This window comes from Rhinopithecus bieti, unplaced genomic scaffold (genome assembly GCF_001698545.2).
Source record: "Rhinopithecus bieti isolate Rb0 unplaced genomic scaffold, ASM169854v2 scaffold_364, whole genome shotgun sequence".
Taxonomy (NCBI): domain Eukaryota; kingdom Metazoa; phylum Chordata; class Mammalia; order Primates; family Cercopithecidae; genus Rhinopithecus; species Rhinopithecus bieti.
The window spans coordinates 1053478-1067284 of NW_016803104.1; positions in this window are offsets into that span (position 1 = coordinate 1053478).

Genomic DNA, 13807 nt, shown 5'->3' on the forward strand with positions numbered 1-13807 from the left:
AATGCACACATGCTACTGGTTTTGTTCTAAAAGATGGTGAGGCAAGAACTCTTTAGGCCTTCCATGTTTCTATGATCAGACCAAGTGTCTCATTCCAATCAAAGATTGTTCCCAATAAACATGCTTTATGTTGGTCATGGGAATGAAAGCTTAGATAGAACTCTAAGAAAATGACAATTTTATTTCTTCATTTCTCCTTTATTGAACCCCAAAAAGATATTGTAAATAGTCACTATGATCTAGACTGTCACATCACCTATACTACAAAACTAAGTATTTTCAATACTGTCCTTTTCAGAGTAAATAGAAATAGCACCTTATTTTGTTTGCTGAAATTTTACCCATAGATTGTCAGTTTTGTATCAAAAGAAAAATACCCTTTATGTTGCATGAAATAATCAAGAGAGCTAAACAGATACTATACAACATTTTCCACTGTGTAAAATAATCCAAAGAGAATTATGCAGTAAATCAACTGTTTTAATATTGTGGTACACACCATGACCTAAGAATTTTTGTTTTCTTTCCCTTTTCTTTCCACCATTGTATCCCAACTGAAATGCATTCTCTACTAACACAGTTTCAAAATCACATGCTTAGGTTTTATTTATACATTAGCTATATCTGACTAAATGGCAAATTTTCATTTGTAGGCAAAACTGAGTTTAAAATGCAGTGAAACTTTAATTTTCTACTTGAAAATAAGAACACAAATTATGGAATAACATGAAATTAATGAAGTCAATGTGATGTTTACTTTAAGCTACTCCAGGAGATATTTGGATAAAAGAAAAAAAATCAATCTATTAAAGCAAAAATATTTTCCATGTACATATAAAAATGAAAATGAATTATGCTTATGTTTCACAGGTTAAATGACAAAAACTTTTTTTCTATGTTGCTATTTGCAATTCTAAAAATCTATAACTAAAGTAAAAGGGAAAATTCTTTTTTTAGTTCAAGATTTCTAGCTTTACTCTGGAGAACTAATTAATAGATACTTGCTCACCAATCTCACTCAATACTGAGCAGTTTTAGAACTTTGAAGATGAGTGTGTGTGTGTGTGTGTGCTCATTTCTCAACATTATGCACTTCTCTGAGCTGCTATTGTCATCTATTCAACATGTTTTTACCAAATGTTTACTACAAGTTACACACTCCTAGGTTCTGTGTGCTCAAATAAACTTAGTGCTATGAGCAGAATATCTAGTGAAGAATGTTTATATTAGAAATCATTATCACCAATATTAGCATGTGGGAGAGCTTCATTCTCACATTGCCTAGGTGCTAAGTATTCTGATATATTTATATATATATATATATTTTTTTTCTTTCTTTCTTTAGAGCTTAACAATAACAGTAGCTTCACAGGAAACAAGTTACTACTATTATTCAACAAATTCTAACACAATTGTACACAACAACAACAACAAATTTGTTGTTTATATAACAATAAAGTGATTCAATGGGGTTATATCCTTTCTCCCTCAACAGTGTTAGGTATTATACAGTATGCAGAGGTGAAATCCGTTGACTGTTCTTAACAGCGTGCGTTAATATTGGAATTCAGGCCACAAAGAGGAGGGAAATGAGAACTTTGTGCTATTTTTTTTTCATTTTCAAGCAACAGATTTCAGAAACACAGAGGAACATTTCTCCTTCCATTGAGAGATTATAGTTAAGAAGAGAGTTCTATAGAATTGGGCCTTGAAAAAAATGGATAAGTGATCACGTGATAGAGCTAAAAGGGAAAACCATGATCGGCTGAATAGCTGAAGTTAATACAGGCATAGAGATAAGACAGGAAAATGACTGCACTAAAGAAATACAACCACAAGAATATTAGAAGTTGTGTCTAAATAGAGGAAGCCATGAGAGATATCAGAACATCACTGAATATAATTTAAAATAAGCAATGGTGTGTTAGGCAGAAAATAGATGAAAAAAATGCAAGATTCCTTTAAATCCAAAGATGTTTACACCTTGTTGGGAATAAATATATATACCTTTACATCCAAAGAAATACAAAATTCAATCAAATAAATAGAAGTAGACTGGATAGAGTTTGCAGACTTTTGTTATTAGAAGTAAGAATGAAGTAACCTAGGTTTGAATCTAAGGGGGCTTATGTGACTGCCTTCATTTTTGGTGCTCTACTTCAAATTATGGAGTCACTGATATGACAACTATATACAGGGCTCAGTACATTCTATCAGCACGGAATGCAAAAATTCAGTCACATATAAGCTGCCACTTTCAGTCATTTAGTAAGCCATAGGAACTAAGAAGGCAAACTCAGAAAATTTGCATGAAAACTACATTAATTATCTATTTTTTTTCTTTTTTCTTTTTTATTATACTTTAAGTTCTAGGGTACATGTGCACAACATGCAGGTTTGTTACATATGTATACATGTGCCATGTTGGCACCCATTAACTCATCATTTGCATTAGGTATATCTCCTAATGCTATTCTGCTCCCCCCCTCTACAATGGGACCCGGTGTGTGATGATCCCCTTCCTGTGTCCAAGTGATCTCATTGTTCAATTCCCACCTATGAGTGAGAACATGCGGTATTTGGTTTTCTGTTCTTGTGATAGTTTGCTGAGAATGAGTTTCCAGCTGCATCCATGTCCCTACAAAGGACACTAACTCATCGATTTTATGGCTGCATAGTATTCCATGGTGTATATGTGCCACATTTTCTTAATCCAGTCTGTCACTGATGGACATTGGGGTTGATTCCAAGTCTTTGCTATTGTGAATAGTGCCGCAATAAATATACGTGTGCATGTGTCTTTATAGCAGCATGACTTTTAATCCTTTGGGTATATCCCCAGTAGTAGGATGGCTGAGTCAAATGGTATTTCTAGTTCTAGATCCTTGAGGAATCACCACATTGTTTTCCACAATGGTTGAACTAGTTTACAGTCCCACCAACAGTGTAAAAGTGTTCCTATTTCTCCACATCCTCTCCAGCACCTGTTGTTTCCTGCCTTTTTAATGATTGCCATTCTAATTGGTATGAGATGGTATCTCATTGTGGTTTTGATTTGTATTTCTCTGATGGCGAGTGATGATGAGCATTTTTTCATGTGTCTGTTGGCTGCATAAATATCTTCTTTTGAGAAGTGTCTGTTCATATCATTTGCCCACTTTTTGATGGGGTTGTTTGTTTTTTTCTTGTAAATTTGATTGAGTTATTTATAGGTTCTGGATATTAGCCCTTTGTCAGATGAGTAGATTGCAAAAATTTTCTCCCATTCTTGTTACATAAACAAATTACCTCAAAGTTTACCAGCTTAAAATAACCTTTATTATTTCTTAGGGCAAGAAACAGAGTAGCTTAATCAGATGATTCTGGTTCAGAGTCTCATGAGGATGCAATCAAGCCATTGGCTGGAACTTAATCATCTGGAGACTCAACCAGCACTAGATCAAATGTTATTTTCACTCACATGGTTGTTGGCAGGACTCAGTTCCTCACTGGCTATTCACTAAAGCTCTTAGTTCCTCACTATAATGGCTTCTTCGCAGGTTTAAGTTCCCTCATCACAAAGCAGCCAGCTTCTTCCACTATGAGCAATCCAAGAACAAAAGAATAATGTGTAGATTTTAAGTGTGTTAATGTTTAGGCAAATTTGGGCTTATTAATGTAAGTTATTCTGGCAATTCCAACTAAAATATATAATTGATTAATACAAATTTGTAATTTTAAGAAGAAATTTTAATGGATCGTTTGAGAATAAATATATTGTTATATTATAGTTATTAAACTTATGGAAATGTTTTGTTCTTACAGTAGTCAATTTATATATTTTAAAAGAAATTACATATAAAATATATAAATGCAGTTTAAAATATTTGAAATTGTGATTTGTATTAATAAATAGGCTTACCCCAAGTGGTTGTTAAAATTTATTAAGTCTATAAGTAGACTATTGAGATTTTTAACCTAAATTTGGAAGCTTAAGGAATAACTCGGATTTTAATGTGGAAGCTTAATAAATCAAATAAACACATAATATATTAACTTTCTGATGTAATATTTTAAAATAATTTCAACACAAAATAACTAGCAAGAATACCATAAAGGGCTCACGTGGACTCTTTATCCAGATTCCACCGTTTTGTAACATGTTTTATATTTGCCTTATAAACACTCTCCCTTCTAGTGTCAGATCAAATCCAGGATCAGGTCATGTATTAGTTGTGTCTTTATATGTAGTATATATGTGCATACGTGTGTGTATGTGTATATAATGTGAGTTCACATCTACACCTGCGATTTTAATCCAATACTATAGGCTTTTTAAAATTCTTTACTCTTTCCATATCTGTTTGTCCCTTCTCTAACAGTGAGAAATCTAGATCCCATTAATCTCAATATATCGATTTATTTGCATAGTCTCAAAAATGTAACCAAAACCCTTACCAGGCAGGCCAGCACCTCCCACACTTTCTGCAGAATTTGTCTGTGCAGATGAATCTCCTCTGACTAACCATTTGGTGATCTTGTCATTTCATTGAGGTTGTGCAGGCCATGTAAGACCTGTCACCATTCCAAGTGATATATTAATAGTTAAAATGATATATTTACTTTATGCAATTTGTGAAATAAAAATTTTGAATACATTCCTTTATTTTAATAAGAAGTGTTCAATGTATACATTTTATACAAGCATCATCTAAGAAGCTTTGGCCAACATGGCTCTTTCTGTTACAAAACAGGCCTTAGACACAGTATGGAATTAAAATTCCTTGAGCACACCTAATTGTCTGGAAAATGATGGTTAATAAGGAAATGGGGCAACCACTTACTTAACATCTCTTGGGCTCAGATTACTCTCAATCTGTAAATTGGAGATAACTGTTTTGCAACCAGTCTGAATTAACAGAGTTCAGTGGTGAGGGAAATAAGTGCTGCCTCATAATGAAGTAAAAAAGGAAAAGGAGACATCAAGCGGTTTTGATGTCATTACCCCTATTTCCACCAGAGCAGCACTTACTGGTCTATTTTATATGGTGGACTTTTATTTTGCTAGAGTCCCATGGCTAGAGTTAAGTGGTAGGAAACCACTGACCTAGCACTACCATTCGTTCTATGCATTATTAGACAGTTTTGTTTAAAGCCTTGCCTTTATTCATTAAATCTGCTCCAGTGTGCCTAGCAATGAGCTTTAGTAGAAAAAAAGTAGAAAAGCATGCATTGACTTGGAATCATTACATAAATTAGAATACTTACTCCACAGCATGATTTTGAGAACTTAAATAAGATGATGTATGTTGCATCGAGCACAAGGAAGTTTAGAATAGGCAATCGATAAATGTAATTATTTTCTTCTTTTTCTAGCACATTGCTGAGCATCTAGTTGGTTCTTAATAGGTATTTGTTAAGATGAATTACATCTCAGCATTTTATCACTTAATACTTACCTGTCTTGATTTCAGATAGCTTTTGTTGAAGGTTTACAACCAATTCATTTTGACCAGTATTTCCAAACAAGTTAGCTGAATTATAATTTGCTTCTTGTAGCTGGTTCTTTGTAGTAGTAGGAGTGGGGAAGGAGAGAAAGATATCCAGAAAAATTGAAGTTAAAGTTAACCACTGAGAATTAAGTTAGGGAAAATCAACACGTAATAAATGAAATGTAGCATCTATTAAATAATTCACCTTAAATGATATTAGTTGCTAAGATATTTTGAACATTTTCTCTGTGCCAGGTATTTAGCACAGCCTTCTATAAACAATTCATGAAATAGACACTGTTATCAGTCTTAGTTTACAAAAATAATTTGCCCAAGGTTACACAACTAGGAGTAACTGGATTCCAATCCTGGGAGTGGGATTTCAATTTGCACACTTAATTAATTAACCTAGCATATGATAATATGTGAATAGAAGTTTGATTTCCAAAAGAAATTGTTAAAAGTATTAAATATTTATTAAGCTAATATGGTGTGCCAGATACTGTAGTAACTGCTAGAGATATAGCAGTGGAATATACATTGCCTCTTCTCTAGTAAGATGAGCTGGGAAACATAAACACAAAAATAACAAAATTTTCATCATGATAAAAATGAATATATTGACATATGTAATCAACGGTTTTGTCAGTTGCATTATATTTAGTCCCAACTAGGAGTTTCTTAATAAAAGCAAGATGATATAGAAGAAAAAGGGAAAGTTTCAGAGAAACACTTTTTCAGTTGGTCATGAGCCTTGTCTAGGAGAGGGGATGACATAACCAAGGAGGTTTCCTGGGCAGGTATCTCTGAAATGGAATGGATCTACTAGACTATCAGATCTCAATGACATTAACCATCAAAAATGCATAATACCCTTGATTTTCTAATTATAAATGATTAAAGGAACATAGTAATTCATGCATTATGTAGGCTATTAAGAGTATAGTTTGAACAAACCCACTACAGCTTTGTCAGTTTTTGGTGAACTAAACAACAAATAAAAAAGTTTTTTTATTATGCAAAGACAGAGAACAGACAGAAATACAGTAAATCCACAGAATGTCTAGCACCCTGTAGAGGGAGGTGTTTTCTGAGTAACCAGTTGGCTTCTGGAAATACTGGCTCTATCTCCTCTATCTTGCTGCTTTCTTAGTGCTTCTTCTTCATTAATTTCCCTTCTCGAAAATGTTAGGCATATATTCTTCTTGGGTAGCACCAGTCAAATCGATAATTCTGGCTGTTCTCACTAATTCCTGCTAGTTTAACTTTTCGCCAGCACCTTTATTAAGTACATTACAAACACATTTACTTAAGCATGTGCACATGTTCCTGTGTGCTCACACACACACACACACACACACACCCTTCTCCTTGATTCTCGCATCCTATTAATAACACTTAACATTAAGCAATCTTAAATTGTAGTGCAGACTCCCAACCAAATTTACATTGATTTTAAATTAATGAGGTGACAGGTTAGAATTTTATCACAAAGACTAAGCTTCTCCCTTCACTACCTTTAGAAAGCAAAGAGGAAAAAACTAAACTCTTCAAAATCCAATCTATCACCTTATCTCTTTGGCTAATACTTCCAAGGCATTCATCAATACCAGCACTGCTCAGAGAGAACTATTCAGGCCCTGCTAATGGGCTAGGCTTTTATTTAAATTGTGGCTAGAAAATTCTAATGGCATTGCACAGACCCACTGATTTGCCTTGGGATAAAATAATCCAGCTTAACATCAACAAAATAAACACACTTTTACAGCACTGCTTGAACTTAATATTCACTCTAAAGTATATAATTCAGTGTGCTCTCTTACGAAATATAGTTGCTCTATGCAAATTTTTGAAATGTTAAGTTTTGTCTTCAATTCTATTTATGTTGATCTCCATATTGTTGGACATTTAATCTCTTCAGAGCAATTGTACTCAACTGTGTAAAGAAATGCTCTTCTAACTTGTCAAATTTTCAATAATGGCTTATTCAGGTAATAAAACTATGCATGTAAACACCAGGATGTGTTTTGTGTTAATTCCTAGAAGCAACTTGATACTAAAGGAAACAGGAAGAAAATTAAATAATCTCATTCAAATAATTTACCTATCATCAAGGTCACAGAAATAATTAAGCACATTGACAAATATAATGCTTTTTTGTTTCCTTATACACTATATACCTGTACTCCTAATTCAAAGAAGTATGAGGGATGAGGTTATTGTTCAAATGAATTGACATTCTTACAAACAAGGTAGCACACAAGTCTTTAAAGGAGTAAAATTAGATTTCCATTAGATTAAAATTAGTTCTATTAGTATTAATAAATATTAATATAAAAGTGTACAAAATATAATTAAGACTCCTCACCCTAGTATTGACCTGCATGTCCATTTGGATGAGAAATAGTGTTAATGCTGAGGTTTGAGAATAACACTGACTGTTCTTCTGAAGTTAATTTAATTTAGTCATGGACAGAAACATGGATTACTATAATACTTGACCTATAATATCAAAAAGTTAAAAATGAAAAGAAACCCAGGAATGAAATAGCAAACCTGCTCAAATTTTGCAAGTAGAGCATAACTACAAGGGTCCTGATTTACTCATTTTTCTACTTGAAAGAAAACTGCCTTGAGAAAAAATACATGTTCTCATTTTAACACTTCTGAAAATAACACTGTTGTTCTCGATTGGAAGCTAATTTTGAATTGTAATGGCAATTACTAAAGTGAACTAGAAAAAGAAATATGGATAACCTAGTTTCCATGGTTACAACCAATTGTGTTGTCTGATTGAGGTTCCCAAATGTAGGTTTTGTAACCAGCTGCACTGGAACCACCTGAAACACTTGTTAAAAGCACCAATTCCTGAGTTCTATTTATTAAAAAAGAACCCACAGTACTGTTCAAAAAGCTCCACAGAAAATTATTCTCTTCACCTAGTTTTCAGCACTATTGAGCACATTCCAACACTTCTTCCCTCTATTTGCTTATCTGTAAAGTACTCAAGGGAATAATTACTAATAAATATTTTAGAGTCAATAGAAAGAAATCAAATGAGATTACATATAAAATTAATGATCATAACTGCAATACTGAACAGGAGCCTAGATCCACACATCCATAGCAGGGTCATTGCAGGGGTGCAGGATGTAAAAGCTGTGCTAATCATGGAATTACTTTGACTGTGAGGATGGGTCAAACTTTGACTGTGAGGATGGGTCACTTTGACTGGGAGGATGTAACTTGGTCACAGCTAGTGAAAATGTGGGCTGGAAAAATGAGCCAGCAAGAAACATGCAGAAGATTCTGAGAGAAAAGAGACATGGAGAAAATGAGCTGCTCCCTTCCAACCTGGAAATACTAAGGTAATGTTCCTTTCTCTCTGGTAGAAGTCATTGAAATATGGAGTTGGAAATTCTGGGGAGCTAGTGTGCAAATTTGTATAATACATCCAAAAGATAATTGTGAAAACCCTGGAGGACTCAAGATTATCATAAGGAATGATAAGAGGGAAGAAAAGGGAGTATTTTCAACAGAAGCTATATGGCGGTCCAAAACATTTAATTGAAACATTCAAAAGTAGATGTGTATTTTACAATCTGAGCTGGGGAGTGGAACATAATGTTTAAATTAGTTCCTTTTCCAATTACAGAGATTTCATTATTCTATATTGTCATAGTAACTCTAGCCTACATCAACAATACACACCATGTGATATGGTTTGGATGTGTCAGCACCCAAATCTCATCTTGAATTCCCACATGTTGTGGGAGGGACCCAGTCAGTGGGAGGTGATCGAATTATGGGGGTGGGTCTTTCCTGCACTGTTCTCATGATAGTGAATAATGCTCATGAGATCTGATGGCTTTATAAGGCGGAGTTTCCCTGAACAAGCTCTTTTTTCTTTTTGCCTTCTGCTATCCACATAAGATGTGACTTGCTCCTCTTTGCCATCCACTATGATTGTGAGGCCTCCTCAGCCATGTGGATCTGTAAGTCCAATTAAACCTTTCTTTTGTAAATTGCTGGTCTCAGGTATGTCTTTATCAGCAGCATAAAAACGAACTAATACACGTTGTCAGCAAAAGTGCCAGCCAGCCCTTTTGTTGGTCTGGTAGCTTATTTGTCACGTCATTCTGAGCCTTTCTGTACATGAGGGTCCCTTTGATGTCAGCAACAAATTGAGGCTTATAATTAATAGGATCCCAGATCAGGAGGCTCAGGAAAACTTTAGGGGGTGGGACAGAACATTATTGCTCATCTGGAAATTTCCTTAAGGCTAGATATCAAAGAAAATGGTGCGTCTTCTTCTTATGTCACACCAGAAAGTACAGAGAATGTACCTTTAGGGAAAGTCATAGGTGAGAGTGGAACAAAAGAATGGCTTCTCTCTGCTCTTTTTGTACAACTTGATTTCTTGCAAATAGAAGGAAAATACTAGCCCATGACTTTGTAGCTTGTAAAAGTTTCCATAAAGGGATGAACTCTGGAAAACGTTAAGATTCTTGCTTGCTTTATATATCTGCAATACTATCATAGTATCTGTATTTTTTCTCCCATCACTAGCTAATATGCTGCCATTTGATACTTAAGCTGGAGATTCACTCCTTGTAACCATCTACTTTTCATAAAAAATCATTAGAGATGTAATGTAAAAATATACCTTGATTACAAACATGCACATTTTCCATGCTGCTAATATAAAATAAATGTCATACATTCGACCAGCTTTTCTTGCCAAAAGAGTTGATACTAAGGAGCCATTAAGAAAACCTAAATCATGGACCATTATTCATTCAGCAGTCAAAAAAAAAAAAAGAAGTATCTGTGTCTTAGATGCTATTAACGCATGCTGAATGCCAGTTATAATGATCCCATTAAATCAGATGTGATGAATAGTTCATGAAGTCTGACTTTATGTTATTTCTGGAACTTCTGTTTATATTCTTTCTGGAAATAATGGTCCAAGGCCTTATCTGCCTGGGGCTTTACTGCCCTTCTAACTGCCTCCCTCCACCCCCCCCCGCTGTCGGCCCCCCCCCACAAGCGTGTTTCTTTGATCTAGCGTCCAGGGAGCCCTATGAGCTCTTCTAATCCAGAATACAAGACAGAAAGGTCATCTCAAAACACTGTTAAGAGGCCATTGTTTCTTTGCCTTCTTAAACCAGAGGTGGAAAATGAACAAGAAATCTTTCTGAGTGCAAAAAGATAAAACCTAAAAGCCTTTCAGCAGCGCCTGTCCCATATTTCATTCATTATGTTCATTGTTCTAGAGGCAAACATTTCCTATTCTACTCTCATTGTAATCTTTCCATCCCCAGTAGTTTGTCTGGGGGATGTAGTTACTGTGCAGTATCAAAAGCAGTCAATTAAAACGATTTTTAAGAGCTATCACGTGAAGCAGGAACTCTTTGTTTAGTGCTGTCAACCCAATAACAAATGAAGACTAAATAGTAGTTCATCTGGGCAGGATGGTGTGAGACTTGGAATTCTTTATTTAACAAGCAGGCTTTCCACAGTACGTACCTTGTCAGGGATTGCTGCTGAGTCTACCAGAACTCAGGAGGCCCAGATAAACAGAAACTATGTTTGAGGACAAGAGGAGAAGAACTAAGGAATTTTATGCATGCTAACAGAGATTGAGAAAGTATTTCTCGTTAGTTTGGCATGCATGTAGAGAGACTTCTAAGAAAATGAATGATGCCAAAGAGGTCATAGAGATTAGAATGAAACTGGAGCCCTAATCAGAAGAAGCTAAGACACCAGCGTGAATTTCCAAGGAACTATATATATAAGAAATATGTCAACATTATTTTGATAGATAACAAATTAGCGGGAAATGCAAAGACTCCAAGAGAAAAAAAAAGCCGGGGGGGTAGCGGGAAGAAGAGAAACACTACAAGGAGAGACAAAATAGGCAATGAAAATATTTGGTAGAGGATTTCATCAGTAACCAAAAGTCAAAATTTAAAACTTGCCCCATCTACTTTTTGATAGCTGGTGCACACACAGAAAAATGTTACCTGTGTTATCCTAAATGTCAACTAGGCCTAAAATATTAGTACAATAATCCCCTCTGGTCTACAGGGATCCAAGATCCCCAGTAGATCCCTGAAACCTCAGATAGTACCAAACCCTAAATATACTATGTTTTTTCTATCTGATAATGGAGATGACAACTAAGTGACTAACACAGGCAGGTAATGTATACAGTGTGACCAGGCTGAACAAAGGAATGATTCACTTCCCGGGCAAGATTGCGTGAGCTTTCATCTCACTACTCAGAACGGCATGCAATTTAAAACTTTTGACATTCACAGTGACACCTGGAAAAAGAACCATGGGTCACCTTGCAAATATATGATAGTGGTAAGAAGTCCTAAATAGGTGAAAAGGATCAGACAGGCCTAGAATAAGTCAAGATTTAGGGTTTGGATCTCCATTGCCATAAGACAGACAGGCATCTTCTTAGCTGTTGTCCGGTTTCAGTTATTCATGAAATGCCTTCTCTCCTCCTTCTTTCCTAAAATGTATCATTTAAAATGCCGCTCTGTGTAGTAAGAAGATAAGAGTTTGATGAGATAAAGTTTGCAACAGCTAAAAAAGAAGTTTAGTGAATGGGAGCAGTTCACAGACTGTGCAAATTATCTGTTAAGTGGCACTTTATGGTTCAGCAGAATCCATGAGAGTTCTATCTGGAATTTCTATCAGGCCCCATTCAGCAGGAGCTGGTTCCCTGGAAACCAGCATTAAAAAAAAAAAAAAAAAAAAAAAAAATTGGTGTCGTGTCTATCTTCCTGGATAAAAAATGACAGCTTCAACCCATTTGAGCTATCTTCCTGAACAATGCCATCAATTATCCCCAAGTGTGGATTAAAGAATATAGTTCTAGGGAGAGAGGACATAAACCCGCTAAAATATTGTCTAAAACAAAAAACAAGCTTATAAATTGCTTATTTCTGGAATCTTCTTTTTAACATTTTAGACTAGGAATGAGCATGAGTAACTGGAAACCGTAGAAAAAGAAACCTCAGATAAGGGTGAACTACTATAAGCAACAGTAATATTTATTGATTCAAAAGTAATCATTAATAGATTTTGTACATAATGTGTTAATGAATGCATAGGAGAAGTTGACTGAATCAGGCTTTCCTATTCCATGAGAAAATCATAGACTCTCTGTGCTCAAAGAAACTTTGAGGTGACCTTGTCCAGCCACTACCTATGCTTATGTTTAAATCAAGTTCCATGGGTCACAATCATCAATTGCTGACAAGACACCTAGATAAGAAAGTTACAGAGAATTCCTATAACAATATTGCCCAAAATAATAATTAGAGATTTGATGTCTGTTAGTTACATTAAGGTCCTTTTGATGAACAATCCCTACCCAATCCTTATTGGAGAAATATAATTACAAACAAAATCTCCCAACCCAGAAATCCTCTCAACAAAGGCAGTAGAGAGTAAAGACACTTTTGTTATTGAATGAGCATTAAGCCAGAATGCGATATTTGCATCACAGGCAATCCACTACGTGACTACAAGGAAGAAAGAAATTAACCTTTTTATATAGTTAAGTACATACAACCCATTACATACAAGTTTTCAAGATAAATAATATCTTGAAAGTAAGTAAGCACTTGGAAGAGATCAAGTAAGAAGGCCTGACAGCACCATTTGTGACACATAGTTTATATTAACTTTACCTGGTAGTTGGGGTGACCATCTATGTTAGCTAATTGACTTTATCCAGAGGAAAAGCAAACGTCTCATAACTTCATGACATGGGTAGCTTTTAAACTTAGAGCAATGCACTCACAGAAGTTGGGATCCTATCCTCCCCCAGTTTACATTTCAAAGAGTTGGTTCCCAGGTCTTGATAAAGACATTACTGGGTCATAAAGCTGACAAAAGCCACCTTCAAAAGCTTTTATATACATTTTCAAAGAGAGAGGAGAGTACTTACAAAGTTTCTAAAGTAAATACTCTGAGAAAAGGAGGGGTGGAAATCTTATTAAGCCTATTATTTGTAAATTTGTATTTGTCCCTCCATGCTCCAGGTGTCCTTCCACTCTCCTGCTTAACTTTCCTCAGGTTACCTCCAAATCAGCCCAACTCTTCACCTGCTGATCTCCCAACAATTATTTCTAGAATTTCTGGTGTTATCTGAAGTATGAGGTGAAGGATCTGTTAGGCTCTGAAATTGGAACCAAAAGGTGTTTTGGAATATGTCTTTTAAAAACGGGTAAAGGATTCATTGCCTTCAGGATTTTCTCAATTTGCATTGCCAAGAAATCCCTCTACAGATGTAACCATCTGCTAAAATTCTC